Source organism: Tupaia chinensis, unplaced genomic scaffold (genome assembly GCF_000334495.1).
Source record: "Tupaia chinensis unplaced genomic scaffold, TupChi_1.0 Scaffold145367_1, whole genome shotgun sequence".
In the NCBI taxonomy this organism is placed as follows: Eukaryota; Metazoa; Chordata; class Mammalia; order Scandentia; family Tupaiidae; genus Tupaia; species Tupaia belangeri.
The window spans coordinates 1584550-1602755 of record NW_006205228.1 but is presented as its reverse complement, the minus strand read 5'-3'; the positions used below and the strand labels follow the sequence as shown (position 1 = coordinate 1602755).

The 18206-nt window shown below is 39.3% G+C and overlaps 1 protein-coding gene across 7 annotated transcripts in view; it reads right to left on the bottom strand.

Annotated features, from left to right (window-relative positions):
- The window catches only part of SIPA1L1 (signal induced proliferation associated 1 like 1), a 413451-nt gene that overhangs the window by 194863 nt on the left and 200382 nt on the right, over positions 1 to 18206 (bottom strand). The gene's annotated exons all lie outside the window — the stretch shown is intronic.

The window sequence follows — 18206 nt, the reverse complement described above, 5'->3', positions numbered from 1 at the left end:
AGCAGGAAGTGGAAACCGAGGAAAGTCAGGAGCTCTGAGGTCAGTAAGATGACAGAGAACCATCTAGTGAGGGAAGAAACTCTCCAAGTGGCATTTCTTTCATTTTGTCCTTTTTCCTCTATTTCTCCATCACAGTAGGATTTGGGGCACATACACACACATGACCGTGGCATGTTTTTCAAGTGACAGAGGTAGATTCAAGTTGCAGTTGGCCATATGGGATCCAGCTTTCCAAGCCACATAAACACTGTGCTACAGGGTTTCAACAAATGACGGTTACAACGAAAAGTCAATCTGGAAAAGTACTATATCCTAATTTTATTTCATCATTAAATTAATTTTCAAAAAATCTATCTAGTTATGAAATACCAGACACAGACAAACAAAACCCAAAAGTTTCCATGAGTTTATTCACTCAAACTAAATAATTTCTGAGTTTTCCATTTTATGATTTGGGGGTGAAAGATTGTTTTCCTAAGCAGAAATCTTTGTGTGTTATTTTAATAGCTTAAACTATTCAGCTACAAACATTTAAATTTTAGTTTCAGAGTTCTTTTTTTATTTTATTTTTTGAGAGATTTTTGCTTTAGGATATGTAAGCTTGCCAAAGAGACAGAAAGACAAGAAATCCCCCCAGGGGAGATGGCCATGCCACAATTCTCCTCCTCCATTCTTCTCTCAAGATCTTGGGAATGCATGCACACATATCTGGCATGAGTTTTATTAAGCTGCTGAGTCTGGGATTTGAACCGCTGTAGACTCCAGTAATGTAACCATTATGCCATCTGCTGGTCCCCAGAGTTCTTTATTTTTTATTACCTGCAAGTTATTTTCCTCAATGAATTTCATATTTGAGAGTTTATTGTCTTGATATTTTTGAGACAAATCTGCACTGGAAGCTTTGCTGGAGTCTGTGGTTGGAAATGCCACAGGCTTGGGGACAGACTTTGAAAGTGCCCTTATGTGTTCCCTCAGGGAGCCCTGTGCCTTGGCCTCTCTGCCCTAAGACAATTAAAGGGAAAGACAGTGGGCCCTTGCTTTGTCAAGCGTAGCTGGGGAGCTCAGCAGGGCCTCTGTCTTTTTGGGTGACTCCCCTTAAGAATTTCATTCTTCCTTCCTCTTAAACACAGATAATCCCTTGCGCTACTCTTCAGAATACCTTTTCTTTGGTCATAAATAGACCATTTTCACCACAATTTAGGTTTTTGTTGTTTTGGTTTGTTTGAATTTTTGCTACAAAGTGAGTGTGTCTCTAGAAACAAAGACAGAGAAAGAGATCGAAAGTAAAAAAGAACCCCTGGGGGGAATTCATGCTACAATCCCTTCTCCTCCATTCTAGGGATTTAAGATATGCATGCACACTCATCGGATGTGTTTTCAAAGCCACTGGGGGTCCAGGACTCAAACCATGCAGTTGGTCCATATGGGACCCCACTGCCTTCACCTCTGCCATCTGCTGCAACCCAGATTAATTTTCCTATCTTAATTTCCCTCGAAAAGAAACTCTAGGAGCTCTGAAAAGGGGAGAGATTTGGGTCTGTTTGGTCCTTCTGTAGTACCAGCACTAGGATCAGTATCTGGTGTACATAGTAGGTACTCAATAAAAATGTATTCAATGGGGACCAGCAGTTAGCATAATGACTAAGTTGCTGGACTCCCATGTAGTTGACCACAGTTTGAGTCCCAGACCCGGTGGCTTAAACTCATGCTGGCTGCGTGTGCGTGCGTGCCCAAGATCTCGAGAAGAGAATGGAGGAGAAGGGATTGCGGCGGCATGGCCACCCCCCCTGGTGGGGTGATTTCTTGTTTTCTATTTCTCTGTTTTTTGGGCAAGCGCACGCGCCCTATGGCAAAAACCTCCAGAAAAAAAAAAAAAAAGTGCTCAATGGGGGAAGAGAAAAAAGGGGCCTTTCTATTTCTCTGTTTTTTGGGCAAGCGCACGCGCCCTATGGCAAAAACCTCCAGAAAAAAAAAAAAAAGTGCTCAATGGGGGAAGAGAAAAAAGTGGCCACAGCCTTGTGCACCTGTAATCCTAGCAACTAGGGGAGACTGAAGCAGAAGAATCACAAGCTCGAAGCTGGCCTGAGCAATGTAGGGAGACGCCATCCAAATGCAAGAGCTGAGTATGGTGGCATGTGCCCGCAGCCCCGGCTGAGGCTGAGGCAGGAGGAGGGGGACATGGTGACTCACTTCCTTTAAAAAGAAGCGATAGTACTCAAGACAGGGTATAATTGGCATGAGAACAGACAAGTAGAGCAGTAGAACAGAAGACTCACACATATGGTCAATTAATTTTTAACCAGGACACCAACTCAGTTCAAAGGGAAAAGCCTTTCCAACAAATGGTACTACCGTAGATTACACATACGAAGAACGCAAAAGTAAACCTCGAATGTTATCTCATTTCACACACACAAAAAAAATCAGAGATGAGTCGTCAACCTAAATGTAAAAGACAAAACCCTAAAGGTTCTTGAAGTACATGTGGGAAAATAGCTTCCCAATATTGAACGAACAAACATTTCTTAGATAACACAGTAAAGTACTAACTATGAAAAAAAAAAAAAAAAACTGAGCAGTTGGACTTACAATTAAACTTTGTCTTTATCAAAAAACACGATTAAAAAAGAATAGGCAAGTTACAGACCAGGAAAAATATTTATGATAGACATGTTTGAGCAAGGACTCATACCCAGAATATATATAGGAGATCAAATATAAGACAGTAACAATAACAACTTAGAAAAACAGTTCAAACTTTAAAAAAAAAAAAAAAAGAAAGAAAGAAACCCACATTTTAAAAAAAGGTATTGGCCATATAGATGGCTAAAAAGCACATGAAAAAAATGTTCAAAATTATTAGTCATCAGGAAAAACTGAATTAAAACCACAAGACTATATTTAACACCTACCACAATAGCTTCCAACAAAACCAAAACTGAGAACATAAAATGATGGTACAAAATGGGAGCATCTGAAATACTTGTGAATTCCAGTCCAACTATAAAATGGCACAACCACTTTGGAAAAAAACAATTTGGCAGTTTCTTATAAGTAAAATACATATCTACCCCACAACATGGCAGTTTCATTCTGGGTACTGCCCAAGAGAAATGAAAATATATGTCCACAAAATGATTTATATAAGAATGTCTACAGCAATCTTATTCTGAACAGTCAATAACTGGAAACAACCTGAATTTTAAGAGCATTGAAGATTTTATTGGATGTATATTATATCTAAAATGTAAAAAAAAAAAAAAAAAAGAAAGAAAGAAAAAAAGAAAAAGAAAAGAAAGAAAAAGAAAAAGAAAAAAGAAAGAAAGAATACAAGAGAAGCTTTTGTGGTCAGGCAGTAACGCACCTGGGCCCCCGTGGCCACCTGGGGCGTGCATGTGCAGTGTGCCTGTAAGCTAGGCTGGTGGAGGGGGGCTTGCAGTGTGAAGACCCTCTCTCGCCCTCCTGTTGCCCTCTCTTTCATAGGAAAAATAAATAAATAAACTTTAAAAATAATACTTTAAAATAAATTTTAAACAAAGAATAAGATATAAGAGAGTTATGGCATAATTCTCCCCCGCCACCACCATCCCTTGTTTTTGTTCTTCTCACATTGGGAGCAAGAAGAGAGAAAACAGGAAAAATGGGGGAGAGGGGGATGCTGGAGAATGTGTGCTGGAGAGAAGAGAGAGCAAAAAACCCTTCACAGGCACAGATATGAGGAGGGAGGAAAGAGCAGAATAACATGACTAGACCCCAGAGAAGGGGAGAAGGACCAGCACAGACCGGGCGATTAGGGTAACTATGGAAAGGAGCTGAACTTCATAAAGGATCTCAGTACAGAGCTCCTGGATGGAGAAGAAAAGAAATGAAAGTGTTGGGGCCGTGACTGGGAAGCAGGTTGATTCTCCAGCCAGGCCGGATCCAAGAGGTTGACAGTGGCTGACTCTGATTCCTTCCTTTCCCTTACCCTCCCACTAACCAACTACTACATCCTGAGGTGTGTTTTCACCTGTTAGTCTGCAGGAAACATGCTGAAGAGGGAGCTCTGAGTTATCACCATGCAAAGCTCGAGTACTTGCCATAAATGAGAAGGTATCTGGCTAAATACTAGATCTTGTCTTTGGAATACTGTGTGAACTGGGTCAAAAACAATGAACTTTTATAGAAAGAAATAGGCACGGGCCCGTCTGCTTTCTGCTCTTGAAATGATTTGATTATAACTTTTAACAAAAAATTATGCATTTAGGCCTTTACTTACTTGTCCTTAAAATGGAGACACACTAGGCTTAATAAATACTAGAATCCTAACACTAGTCAAACATTATAAATATGAATCATGCTATGTTAATTTACTCACTGCTATGGTTCGACTGTGTCCCACTCAGCTCCCCCCCAGAAAAAATTCCATGTGTTGAAATTTGGTTGAGATGTAATTATGACAGTGGAACCTTTGGGAGATAATCAGGTCATTACAGTGGGGTCCCCGTGATTGATTACTGGTAGGTTTGTAAGGGGGGAGAGAGACTAGAGCGAGACATGGACATGGACACACCCTACTCTCAGTCCTGTCCTGCAGTGTCCTGCACCGCCTCGGGACTCTGGAGACTCCTCACTAACAAGAAGGCCCTCGCCACATGCAGCCTTTCAACCTTGAAACTCTAAAATCATGAGCAAAATAAACCGCTATTCCTTATGAATTTCCGAGTCTGTGATATTCAGTTGTTTGGAACAGAGAAGCAGACTAAAACACTGACCTATAGGCAGAAAGTAACATTTAATAAGTGATCCAAATAAAGGAATTAATTCACTTCATATGAATTAGCACATTATTCTTCCCCAATGCACAAAACAAACACAAAAAAATTTAGAATGGACCAGCAGTTAGTGTAATGGCTATGTCGCTGGACTCCCATGTAGTCGGCCACGGTTTATGTCCTGAACCCGGTGGCTTAAACTCATGCCAGGCACATGTGCATGCATGCCCAAGATCCTGAGAGGAGAATGGAGGAGAAGGGATTATGGCGTGGCCATTCCCCCCTGGGGGATGATTTCTCGCTTTCTGTCTCTTCTCTCTGTCTCTGCCTTTCTGGCGAGCACACACGCCCTATAGCAAAAATCTCTCCAAAAAAAGAAAAAAAAATTATCTTCAATGTGGCATGAACAAGTTCTAATTGCTATGTTACAACTAAGACTTTGGTCTCTATATTTGAGTATTTTTGAATACTAAAGATTTCATCCTAATTGCAACTGATTCAATGCATAAATAACATCTCTCTTCTGAAGGAGGATAATTCTATCTTAACAAGAGTTGGACTATTTTTGTCAGAGGAAATCAAGTATTTCCCTTGCTACGGTATACTTCTTTCCTCATTTGGCAAAGGCATCACTTGTAAGATAACTGGCATAATCTGTTTTGGTTAGCTCTAGGTATAACACTTGTGCTTTTTAAAAATCCAAATTCCTGAAAATAAAATTCTATGCATCAGTTTTATCGCAGCCTTTCACAGCTCTTTCCTGATTTCCATCTATATTGGAAAGGAAAGAACAGATACCGGGGAATCAGCGAGGGCCCTAATCAGGCAGGCTTACAATTCATGAAATAATCAGCCCATCTCTTCCCCTGAGCGGAACAAGCTGCTGACAGCAAGCGATTAGGGCTCTGAAACAATTCCAAGAGGCTTGTCAATGTGAACTATTGGCCAGCTACAACAAATGTCACAGCCTGTGATATGGTATTTTTAGAGCTCCCCATTAAAATCAACACAGGTTTACTACGAAATGCAAGAAAGCATTTCCGATGAGCTGTCAATGCAGAAGCCCTGCTTCCAGCAGGCGGATGGCACTGGCCACCGAACGAGGAGCTCATTCAGACGCAGCATCCACTCCCTCACTCACTGGTGGTGCTGACTTCCTACAGACAGCGACAGTTCTGCTTTTTAGCTACAGTATTACATTTGATTACTTCATCACTGGGAGGAAATGGAAGATAATGCCCTTTTCTCCCTCCTACCTCTCCCTGTGTATTTCCTGGGTGCAAGTCACATATTTCTCCTAAGGAATGTCTTTCAAATCATTACATACAGGCGGAAAAGACTGAGGGCAAAGAGTTAAGTCACCAAACAAAAACCAGAATTCCATATAAAAGCACAACAAAGGCAAAACTCCAGCTGCCAGAGAAACAGTCGTCTCACTGAGTAAGAGGTTGGGACTCTCTGAAATAGTACAAAAGCCAGTTATTTTTCTGCGGCCAAGAACTTTGTGGTCACTGCCAATAGAAAACTACTGCCACATATAAAAGGCAGTAACTCTTCTATCAGTAAATATTATGAACTACAAACAATTCATTTTAATGCAACATATGACATATTTATTTAATGTGCAAATCGTTTTTTTCCCTTGGCCAAAGGTCCAAGTATGAAGATGCTGGTCTAATCAAAAAACATCCTGCCAGGGAGAAAGAGATAGAGACAATGAGAGGGAAAGTAAGAAATCACCCCCCAAGGGGGGATGGCCATGCTGCAATCCTTTCTCCTCCTCTCTCCTCCCAGGATCTTGGGCATACACACACACACACACCCAGAGTATATTTTAAGCCACCAGTTTGGGACTCAAACTGCAGTTGGCCATGTGGGAGTTCAACAATGTAACCACTACACCATCTGCTGGCCACAGGAAAATGCATATTATGAAGAAACTATAAGAAGATTTCAAAAAATTTGCACATCGAAATTAAACTTATATTTTAAATTCAGTTTTCTCAAAACTCTTTGAAGTCCCTTGTATTGTCAAAAGCAACCAGTTCTCTGATGGAGGTGATGAGATGAACAGAGGAAACTTACACTAGGTCACTCAGGCCGGAATGGTAAGGACAAGGCCCTCTCCCTTCTATGACATTCTATAGCTTTGTATACTCACTACCTCATCTGAGAACACAGGATGAGGGGCAGGAAGGACTGCAGAGAGCAGCCTCTGGTGTTCTCCAAACAGACCAAGGACCCATAAAAATCACAGGAAAAACAATGTAGCCCTCTGCTCTTGGAGGAAACACTGACAAAATCTAAATGTTCTTATCTCTTCTGCTGATAACATGTTCTCCCAGGTTTGAAAGCAACACTGCATGACTACAGTTACTGAGGGACGACATTCAACAAATGTGACTGAAAAAAAGAGCCTAAAAAGAACCACAAATACTTAAGAAACCAGACTTCTTTGCTTTCAAAAAGGTTTTTGTTTCCATTTTTAAAGACGCATATAAAAGCACAACAAAGGCAAAACTCCAGCTGCCAGAGAAACAGTCGTCTCACTGAGTAAGAGGTTGGGACTCTCTGAAATAGTACAAAAGCCAGTTATTTTTCTGCGGCCAAGAACTTTGTGGTCACTGCCAATAGAAAACTACTGCCACATATAAAAGGCAGTAACTCTTCTATCAGTAAATATTATGAACTACAAACAATTCATTTTAATGCAACATATGACATATTTATTTAATGTGCAAATCGTTTTTTTCCCTTGGCCAAAGGTCCAAGTATGAAGATGCTGGTCTAATCAAAAAACATCCTGCCAGGGAGAAAGAGATAGAGACAATGAGAGGGAAAGTAAGAAATCACCCCCCAGGGGGGGATGGCCATGCTGCAATCCTTTCTCCTCCTCTCTCCTCCCAGGATCTTGGGCATACACACACACACACACCCAGAGTATATTTTAAGCCACCAGTTTGGGACTCAAACTGCAGTTGGCCATGTGGGAGTTCAACAATGTAACCACTACACCATCTGCTGGCCACAGGAAAATGCATATTATGAAGAAACTATAAGAAGATTTCAAAAAATTTGCACATCGAAATTAAACTTATATTTTAAATTCAGTTTTCTCAAAACTCTTTGAAGTCCCTTGTATTGTCAAAAGCAACCAGTTCTCTGATGGAGGTGATGAGATGAACAGAGGAAACTTACACTAGGTCACTCAGGCCGGAATGGTAAGGACAAGGCCCTCTCCCTTCTATGACATTCTATAGCTTTGTATACTCACTACCTCATCTGAGAACACAGGATGAGGGGCAGGAAGGACTGCAGAGAGCAGCCTCTGGTGTTCTCCAAACAGACCAAGGACCCATAAAAATCACAGGAAAAACAATGTAGCCCTCTGCTCTTGGAGGAAACACTGACAAAATCTAAATGTTCTTATCTCTTCTGCTGATAACATGTTCTCCCAGGTTTGAAAGCAACACTGCATGACTACAGTTACTGAGGGACGACATTCAACAAATGTGACTGAAAAAAAGAGCCTAAAAAGAACCACAAATACTTAAGAAACCAGACTTCTTTGCTTTCAAAAAGGTTTTTGTTTCCATTTTTAAAGATGGTCTTACTCTCACTGTACTCCTGCCTCAGCCTGTCAGCTGAGACTCACAGACATGCTCCACCATACCAAACTTTTATTTATATATTATTTTATTTAGCTCTTTTTAAAAAAAAATATTTATTTATTCATTTATTTAATTTGACCAGAGAGGGACAGAGCCAGAGAGGGGAAAGTGAGAAAGCAAGCCACTAGGACTCAAACCGTGGTAAACAATGTGGGAGTCCAGCACCCCTAAACACCATGTCACCTGCTGGCCCCACCCAACTCTTTTTTTTAAACAGTGTCTCCCTATGTTGCCTGGGCCAGCCTCAAGCTTGGGATCCTCCTGCCTCGGCCTCCCCGAGTTGCTAGGATCACAGACACATGCACACCACTGTACCTAGATCTTGAGTTGGACGAGGAAATCAAGCCCAGGCCTCCCATGTGGCCCCAGTCTGTGGAGCACAGCATCTTAGCAATGCAAACTACAGTGGCTGGGCCTCTTTTTCTTTTTTTGAGATCGTCAACCATTGAAAATAACAGAGATGGGCCTGCTTTGCCTGTTTGTTTCCAGGAATACCAGAAAACGCAGCTACATACTCCAACAAGTATTATGACCTTGCCCCAATTATCACATTACAAAGGGAAGTGAGCAGAGAAGGAAGCTTAGAGTCCTGGCAATAAGGAGCAGTCAGGAATAAAACCTGGAGAAGGCAGAAGAGAAGCACCCAGAGTTTCTCCTGCTGTACTTCACAGATTCGACTGCCTTCCATGCAAAGGCTGATGTCCCTACTCAGCAGTGGGTTATTCCCAAAGCAATTATTCCAAGCAGTGGTTTGATACCATCTCTGGAGAACTGCAAGAATTTCAAAGGATATGGCAAAATCTCAGAACAAAATTTTAATTCAACCAATTTATGGAGCACCACAAAAATGTAAGAAGAGTTGGAAATAATTCCCCTGGGGATCTAGGCAACTCTTCAATTCTCATCTTGAAATCTGAAGAGAAAATAACTTCTCATTCCTCTAGAGAAGAGAGATCCTAGTATGTAACAGCAAGGAACGATATTCAATTTAAAAAAAAAAAAGTGCTCAACTTATTTCACGGTCTCCTCTCAGAATTAATGAAGGAGGGCTTCTCCTGGGAGAAAATGAGAAACGCTATTTTAAGGAGACAGGCATCTTTTCTCTTCTTCCCACTCTCCATAGTTAATGGGTCAGCAGTTGGTCAAAATTTCTATTAAGAAGCCAGAAGGTGGCATAGTGATTAAGGCACTGGACTTCTACATGGTCAACTGTGGTTCGAGTCCTGGACCTGGAGGCTTAAAACTCAGGCCAGGTGCATGTACATGTGTGTCCAAAATACCAGTGGAGTAGAGACGACAGAGTGGCCATCCACTCCCAGGGTCGGGGTGAGGGGGAGGTGATTTCTCATTTTCTGTCTCTCGGTCTCTCTCTGTCTCTCCAGTGAGCACGAACACACTATAGGAAAAATTCTCTAAAAGAAACCAACAAAAACAAAAGCTCTCTCAAAACAAGTTTTATTAAGCAAGTCTATTATGGGGAAAAAAAAAAAAACATAAATACTGACATGTTAACTACTGTTCAAAATGATCCTTAAACCTTGATCAGAAAATGGTAGTTACCTGGTGTGATTCAGAGCAGCACAGAAGCAGCTAAAGGAGCAGTTACAGGTTTTACTTTTTAGACTACACCTCAACTCCTTTGTTCTCTGCTACTCTCCCTTCACTTTCACACCACTTCACTCTGCCTGAACTTGATTTTATGCCCAACCTCCACTTTTAGGGTCAAACTTCTGTCTCATCAAAAAAAGACAAAGACAGCCTATTTAGCAATGAGAATGAGGACTGGGAGATCAATTGAAAACACCTTATCTAAATCCTATGAAAAGAGATTATACTGGAATCTCATTGGAAAGAAACCCTTTCAATCTGTCTTCATGTAGGAGTAGAAAACTTAATAGAATCAGTAACCCACTGATAGAGAGATCATGTTGCAATTTGTTAAGAGCTCAAGTGGCAAATAAACAGAAGGGTCTTTTATTTATGTCACTGATGAGAATAGTTAAGTGAAATAAATCTGGTGAAAGCTGTACAAGAAAACCAAACACAGACTCTCAACACTGTAGATTAAAAGACAAAAGTTCAGAATTACAGAACGTCATTACCACGTAAAATCCAATGTCCCATGAAGCCCATAAGGAAAAATAGGGTAGGAAAGATAACAGTCATTACTTACTAATGATAATATTTTCAAAACTAAAATTTTGCTTTCTTCAATCACTTCAATGATAAAGTATCAATCTGATGTTAAGAGCTATAAACATGATGCCACCAGTAAATCAAAATTTTAGCATTTTCCAATGATACAAATTTATAAAATAATGTAAGATTCAGTCCTATTTACCTAGTATAATTTAAATAGTCTCTCAATGGAAGGGATTGCAATCACAAAAGTGAAATCCTACAAAGTGCTGTTATATAACCAAAGAATCTTCAAGCTCAGCGCTATGTTCTTGCTAGCATTAACAACTGCTGAAACACATTCTTTTTTTTCTTCCAGGGGTGGAGTTTCCTGAGGAATTCCAGGCAAAAATCTAAATGGACACAGCTCCAAAACTGAGTGATACCACAAAATGCAGTCTTCTGTAAAAGAACCTTTACACACTCTTTACTTGGAAGAGGACGGAGGACAAGGCTCTCATCATTTGCTCTGTTTATACCACAATGGTTTCAGGACAAGAAACTGGGGGATCATTACTGGCCAAATGGTCGAAGGGCATCATCGCTCATGCAGCACACTTCTGTTAAGCACAGACACATAAAAGAAGTCCACTGAAGTCACCAGGGTTGTGGCACACTAAGTTATTTTGGGCAACAGAGAAGGAGGTCAGCAAATAAATGTTTAGAAACTATCAAAACACTATGAAGGACAAATATTTTCAAATGAGGAAGATGTCTGTTGCTCACATGAACCTTTGAAGTGTGATGATTTGAAAACATATGATAACCTAAGTTATTATAAACTGAAGCATTGACAGAATGATAGGGAAATAATCAGAGAGATCTGAGTTAGTACAGAATTCCACAAGTTATGCAATGTGGCATTGTTAAGTTGCGAAGCTGCTATAGGATGGGGAGAGAGCAAAGAGAAAAAGTCTATCAAATAGAAAGTGGTAAGAACAGATATACTATATTAAAAATTGTTTCTGGGACCAGCAGATAGTATAATGGTTACATTGCTGGACTCCCATATATTCAACCGTGATTCAAGTGTCAGACCTAGTGGCTTAAAACTCACACAGGGTGCATGTGCGTGCATGTCCAAAATCTCAAGAGGAGAAGGGACTATGGCATGGCCATCCCAAACCCCCACCCCCCCGGAGGTGTCTCACTTTCTGTCTCTCTGTCTCTCCAGTGAGTACACATACCCTATAGCAAAAATCTCTCTTAAAGAAAGAGAGAAAAAAAATCTAAAATTCTGAACCAGGGTCAGCTGGTTAAGGCAGCTGGAACCCAAATGGCTGACTGAGAGGTTGAGTCCTGGACCTGATGGCTTGAGAAATACACCAGGTGTGTGTGTAAGCATGCCCATGATCCCTAAAGGAGAAACGGAGAAGGGATTGAGGGTGGCCAACTCCCATGAGGGGATGCTTTCTCACTTTCCTTCTCTGTCTCTCTCTCGAAAGTACATGCACTCTCCAGCAAAAAATTAAAATAAATAAAAATAAAATGTGAAGAAAATCCAGGAGCGGGACACTGACATTCACCTAATCCATTTATAAACGTGGAGCCTCTGGCGACTTGACTTTTCTCTCCTGTCTTTCCTTCAAGGGAGCAGGGGACACTTAAAAGCATGTTATGTGCCTGTTTCTATCTTATTTCACATGATCCCTTTATTTAAAGAACAAAAACAAAATTCATACTGACATAAAGAAACATGCTTGCACAAGAAAATCTCTCCCTAAAATGCCAATGGAAACAACAGCCACAATGGGCCAGAGCCCAGCTTCTCCTTCCTTCCTTTATCTTGTGATGAATAGTCACACAAGCAGAGAAATGGTTTATTCCCTGTTGATGATAACGTGTATAGCATTCTAACTGGACTGGTCTGAGGTGTATTTCATGTTCGGTAAATTGTCTTTACAAGCTAAATGATGTATAGTGGTTGAATGTATAAAATAATAATAGTAATTTAAAAAATAGACTACACCCATGGACAGGAGGAATGGCCAAGTCACAGTGAAAAATAGTATCTATACTAAATAGCCATGATCAAGTGAAATTTTGAAGAAGAGAGAGAGAGAGAAATGGTTATACCAGTAAATATACATGTTTGCAATTTAGAAGCTATTAATGTTAAAGTATATCATATATAGGTATTTAAAAGTATCTGGCTATCATTGCCTCTAGCCAGTCTCTTATTAAAAACTGGCATTTAGGATCCCCCCTCGCCCACCCCACGCGCTGCTTTTAGTGGTGTGTACTGTGAGAACACATTATCTGCCAAAGTTAATAATGGCCACTTTTGGGTGACAAAATTATGGATGTTTCTCATTTTTGTCTTTGTCTCTTATCTCCTATATTTCCCCAAGTATTTTTGTAAACATTATTTTTAAAATTTGCTGCGAAAAGTGTATTAAATGAGATTTTCTAGATGCTTCGAACAAATACGTCTGAATGGGTGTTATTCCAAATAATCATCAAAATACAATTAAAGGACTGAATTACAGTAACAATGAATGCTGGACCTTGGCCTAAATCTTTGCAGCCAAAAGATTCTACACGTGCAGAGTGGATGGATGTACACTGGTTTCTCCATCTTGAAACTGAGGCCGCCGTGTAGTAAAACAATGGGGCTATCATCACATTTTAGGGATAGGGCCAAATACTCCAGCAGAAATAGAGGCAGATGGTCTATCTGTACATACTCTGTTTAGCAGAGCTTTCCAGAATACAGAAGGGGTAACTAACTCCATAGACCAGGCTGATTCTACTTAATTGGCTTGAGAAATTTTTAAAAATTAAAATGAGAGTGGGAGGCTTTCATCAGGGATTAGCATTCATTCAGAAAATTGAGAGGCATCTGTTTCTGGAGGGGATAAGATATAACCAAGCATGAAACTTCTTTAGATAGTTTCCTACCCACTGAGAACTTTGGAATTCTTGACTGAGGTCTTAGAATCACTGCACCCACTAACAAGAATCACTGCCAAGGAAGAAATACTGTACTGAAAGTACATATAGTTTAGAAGCTATACAGTCATGTTAAATTCCCACTAAAGATGAATTTCCACACACGCCCTCCCCATTTAGGTGTTGGCTAATAACCCAATTATTACAATATGCAAACGAAGAGAATCAAGGTCAGATTATTTGGTTTTGGTACTGAAGCACAGTCTTTTGATTCCTAATCACAAAAACAGAGTAAGTGAAAGGTTAATTGGGTACTAAACAAGTCCTAATGATAAACAGGGTCATGGATATCAATGAACAGGCACTCTTCATGAACACAGACTATATCCCTAATATGAAAATCATTACAATTTATATTAGTAAAAAGATTTTCACTACCTATATAATAAGAAATTTTTATCAAGGATATTCATTGGCAAGAAATAGATCACCAATTACTGGGTCATCAAAAAAGTCATGCCACATTTTTCTGTGTTATTCTATGCAAAAACATGCCATGACTTTTCCAATGACCCAATAGTTTCTTAGGAATTCACTCTATAATCTTTCCATTTAATTCCACAGATATGTTCAGAACAATTTTATAATCTGAATATATGATTCTCAGCAACTCTAAAATGAACATGGTCTAACCAAAAGTAATACCCTACACTAACAAAGACAACTTAACACACATGCACAAATACCCCACACATGCACAAATACCCCCGGACACAAAACAAGTTATTCCTACAATGCACAAAGGTACAGAGCTATAGCTTTCTTCTTACTGCCACAGTACATTCCTGAGATGCCAACTCATACATTCCAACATGAAAATAAAGATTCATCCACATATTAAAGTCAAATCACATTACAAATCAGCAACGTGTTTAGTCTTTTATCTCCTATATGGACAAATCGGCTTCTTTTGTCTTTAGAACATACAGAGTAAGATAAGAAGTGCTAAGAAAGGCCTCTAATACATCATCAGAGAAAACCAAAAGAAGAAAAAAATGAAACAAACAAACCAAAACAAGAAAACAAAACTATTAAAGGGCTTTCTATCTAGGAAAAGTGTGTGTTTTATTTCTATTTCTAAGGGATTGATATCTTTAATATTAGCATAAATATGACTTCAAAGTTTTGCTCTAAAATAAGTTAAAACAAAGAAAGAAAACTTTTTAAAATAAATTGAAACACTGTCAACTTATTTAGTAAATATGAAAAATGACTTACTCCCTTTCTATCATTTTGGTAAAGGAAGAAATGGATTTCAAATTTCACTATAAATATGGGAGGCTGATGGACTGAACAAGTTAGAAGAAAGCAAAACAAACGTCCAGGACTCTCTCCTGCCTCAGTTATGCTATGGTGGATAAGCCAAGGCTCCAGGTAGCAAGATGGCCCCTGCAAGTATTTCTCATTCTGAAAAGTACGCGTTGCAAACTAAACAGGAACTAGAAAATAAGTAACAGTTTACTTCCTACCTTCCTCAAAAAGAAAAGGGTATGAAGTCTGGAGGAATCTTCTAAAACAGACCTATGAAATCAGAAATGCTTACAAATGTCTAACATTCCATTGCTTTTCATTCTGTCTAGGGAAGAAATGTATTTTCACAAATGTATATTTATTCTCTACTATACTTTCAGGCTCAAAGAACAGGTATCCTTTTTAAATTCCATCAATCACAGAAAAAAAGAGTAGAAAATGATAAGTAGCATTCAAAATAATTTGTGCCAATTTAGATGATTCATGTACTGCTGTCCCAGACTAAATGGTCTATGGCCAGCGCTTTCAAGTCAACAAGGGTGCGGAGACCAAGACCTAATTGCAGATCTGAGTCACTGTCTAGAAGCTCCCTCAGCCCAACAGGCCCCCCCCCCCCCAATAGATACCAGACACCATTACATTTGGAGATATAAAAACAACCCAAATACCTTTACGCATTAAAAAAACAACAACAACAAAAACAAACAAACAAACAAAAAACAAAATACCAGTGCATAAAAAGTTAAAACAGCATAATCAGGTTAGTGAATTGACTTTTCAAAAAAATTTTTCAATAGACTTCTCTTATAAACCAAGTGTAACACTAAAGTTTTTGAAACAAGAAAAGTGGATATAAAACATTAACAGGATAATGACGTAAATATCTTGCATTTCTCCTGTCTTTATTTGTCCTCCTGTCCAAAACAAAGTATTATCTTGAATATAGCAGGCTGCCTACCAATGAGAAAGACCTGGTTTTCACAGGAACCTCACATGGGTTATTTCCACTGATGGTTAAATTCTTCTAACATTTTAATTTGAGATCCTGGGTCAACAATGAAGACAAAAGTTACAGATACTGACATTTAAATTTAATTAAAGAGCCCATTCTTTTAACAACAAAAATTGTACATATACAAAGCACAAAAACCTGAAGTTAGCTTTCAACATAAGTTCAAAATAAGTTATTATTTTCTTTCCTGTAAAACAGATATAATATTGGGTTGTTAGAAAGTCACGACGTATTTTTTTCTATGCAAAAATGCATAGACAACCCAATATACACGAGTTTAGGAGAAAAGGTCTCTTCAGTTTACTTTTAAAAAAATGTTAAATATTTAATGACAGCATTAAAAACAAAGAAATTATCTTTTGATTGTCATAAATCTTTCTCTGATACTTTATTGGTAATTAGGTTCCCAGACTGAAAGGAAGTGATGATTTCTGAATGGAAATGACTATTCAGTTTTGTGAGGCAACATTCCAATCAAGAGAAAAGAGGATGAATCTTCTGGCAATAAAAGAATGGTTTTTGAATACAAAAGTCAATAACTTAAGATCTAAACCACAGTCCATATGGGATTCTTTAATCATTCAGCCTTGGGGCTGGCCTGCATATTATTTTCAAAATATATACTTTCCATGAACTTTTTGAAGACTGCCTTATATGTTTCTGACAATAACAACACAAAATAAATTTGGAGACTTAGTGGTGGGTCACAAAGGAAATAGAGTAGAGCAAAAGATTTTTAAGGAGGCTCCTAAATAACCATGATGCTATTTCAAGGTACTTATCGTCAGTTCACAGGCATGGATGTCTCTTCTATACCCACCCAATAAATGTAAGCAACAGGACGAACTGACAAAATGAGAAAGCACAAAAGTAAATTTTGATTGTCTGATGGCTAATTGTCAAAATGCAGAAAACAGGACAGATCTAAAAAGCTGTCTGCATGTTGATTCAAACTCATTAACCATTCAAACTTTAGACGACTGTATTACTGATTACTAGGACGCCTAACATCTTCTGACAAGTGTCCATGAACAACGTTATAGCTTCTTTCAATAATCCTAAATTTATTTATTTATTTATTTAAATCTGCTAGAGCATGTATGCTCACAGGAGAGAGAGGGGGGTGGAGAAGTGAGGGAGAGATGGTAAGGAAGCATCCCCTATGGAGGATGGTCATGCTACAATCCCTTCTCCAATTCTTTTGGGATTTTGGACACTCATGCACACATGCCCACCATGTTTTTTAAGCCACAGGGTCTGGGACTGAACTGCACAGTTGGCCATGCAGGATCCAGCCACCTCAACCACCACACCACTGACTGGCTCGCAATCTAAATTTATTCTAAACTCTGTTGTGATTTTAAATGACAGATGTACATAAGCACCTGTTTTTAGAAAAATATACAAAAGCCATACAATCCACATGTAATAAAACCACAAATAAACGCATGAAAATAATAAAGAACAAAACCAGCAGAGGTTCCTTGAAGGAAGAGAAAGGAAACTGCTGTGAGGGAGGACTACCTGGGTCTTTTACTGTTCAATAAAACTGGTAAACGTTCTCTTTCTCTAGAAGGCATAGAGGAAGGCACATATAGGTATGGAGGAGTCTGACCCGGCGAGGCCCCAGGATCTGTCTGAGCCCCCCGACTTTTGAGCTCCACTTCCAGTCAGATCAACACGTTGGCAAGGCCATTGTTGACCCACCCACGCCGAGGCTAGACCCCGGCATAGGTATTTTTTATATTAACTTTCATTTTATTTTTATAATTGGAACAGTCATATTAAAATTTTAAGAACAAAGGCAAATAAGGAACTAAAATTGTGAGTACATATTGTTCAAGAAAACATGAAGAACAGGTCTGTACTGCCAAAGTACACCTCTACAAGGGGATGGTTTTATGCCAATAGTCTAAGCCCCTTCTCAGCATCCACAGTCCAAGTGGGTTGAATAAAAGGCAAAACCTTTTGGGGGAAAAAAAGAGAAAATCTGAAAGGGATACAATTTATTCTCACCTCTTTGAATACTAAATCACTACCGGCTAACTGTTCGGAGTGAAGAAGGATGCCAGTCAACACCAACACACTCTGCCAGTTTAATTTAACGGTATTATTTTGCCTCACTTTGCAATTACTCCCACAATCCCCAAGGAGAAACTAATGGATTACTAAAAATAAAATGGAGATTAAATGAATCACTTAGGATGTTTTGGCTCTCACCTCAAACTGGCTTAAACAAAAAGGAAATGTGTTGGCTCAGTTACTTAAATGTCCAGAGAAAGAGCAGGCTCGGGCTGCTTTCCCTGTGACTCTGGACGCTGGCCCCCACCCTGTGTGGCTTCTTGCTCAGGCTGGAAGCCAGAAGCTGGAGGCCCACCCCACCCCACC